This window comes from Mustela erminea, chromosome X (assembly GCF_009829155.1).
Source record: "Mustela erminea isolate mMusErm1 chromosome X, mMusErm1.Pri, whole genome shotgun sequence".
Taxonomy (NCBI): domain Eukaryota; kingdom Metazoa; phylum Chordata; class Mammalia; order Carnivora; family Mustelidae; genus Mustela; species Mustela erminea.
The window spans coordinates 48,562,133-48,563,653 of NC_045635.1; positions in this window are offsets into that span (position 1 = coordinate 48,562,133).

Consider the following 1,521-nt stretch of genomic DNA (forward strand, 5'->3'; position numbering starts at 1 on the left):
CCACTTAATTATGGTGTATTATTTTTCTTTATGTATTGTCAGATTTATTTTGCTTATATTTTGTTGAAGATCTTGCATCTATGTTCATCAGAGTTTGGCTTGTTGTTGTCTTTTTCTGTAGTGTCTTTACTCATTTTGGTATCTGGGTAGTGCTGATCTTATAGAATGAATTTGAAATCTTTATTTTCTTTTTTATATTTTGAAATATTTTGAGGTAAATAGATGTTAAATATTTTTAAATTGTTTGGTAAAATTAATCTGTGAAGGCATCTGGTCCTGGGCTTTTGTTTTTTGAGAGATGATGATGATGATGATGATGATGATGATGATGATGATGAAGATTACTATTGTTTCAATTTCATTACCAGTAATCAGTCCATTCAAATTTCCTCTTTTTTCTGATTCAGTTTTTTTTAAAGATTTTATTTATTTATTTGACAGAGATCACAAGTAGGCAGAGAGGCAGGCAGAGAGAGAGAGAGAGAGAGAAGCAGGCTCCCTGCTTAGCAGAGAGCCTGATGTGGGGTTGATTCCAGGACCTTGGGATCATGACCTGAACTGAAGGCGGAGGCTTAACCAACTGAGTCACCCAGGCACCGCTCTGATTCAGTTTTGAGAGGTTATATGTTTCTAGGAACTAATCCATGTCTACAAGGTTGTTCAAATTTAGGGGTTATAATTTTTCATATTATTTCCATATTCCTTTGTATTTTTGTGTTATCTGTTATTTCTCATATTTCATTTTTGATTTAACTTATTTGAGTCCTCTTTTTCTCTCCTTCCATCCCTCTCTCTCCTTCTTCTGCCTCCTCTCTTTTTTTATGATGAGTGCAACTAAATGTTTGTCATTTTGATTTATGTTTTCAAAGAACTTGCTTTTGGTTTCACTGACTTGTTTTATTTTATTTTTAGTCTCTGTTTCACTTACGTCTTCTCTAATCTATATTATTTCCTTCCGTCTGTTGACTTTTAGCATTTTTTTTCTAGACTCTTTAGGTGTCAAGTTAGATTATTCACTTGGCATTTTTCTTGTCACTTGTTGTAGGTCTGTGTTGCTATAAATGTTCCTGTTAGAACAGATGTCACTCTATTCCCCAAATTTTGGACATATATGCTTTCATTTTCATTTTTCTCCATGTATTTTTTTAAATCTTCTTGAGTTCTTGGTTGACCGATTTGTGGATTAATAGCATGTGATTTAACCTCCAGATATTGATGTTCTTTCCAGAATTCTTTCTTGTAATTGATTTCTAGTTTCATACCATTCTGCTTAGAAAAGATACATGATTTGATTTCAGTCTTCTTTAATTTCTTGAGACTTATTTTGCAGAACAACATGTGATCTATTCTGGAGAACATACCAGGTGCACTTTTTTTTTTTAAATTTAAATTATTTTTAATTAATTGCACTAAAGATTTTTTCTTTGAATCATAAATCTGTATTTTATAGAAACTTAAGCTTTTTTTTTTTTTAATTTATTTTTATTTCCAGCATAACATGAGAGACTACCAGGTGCACTT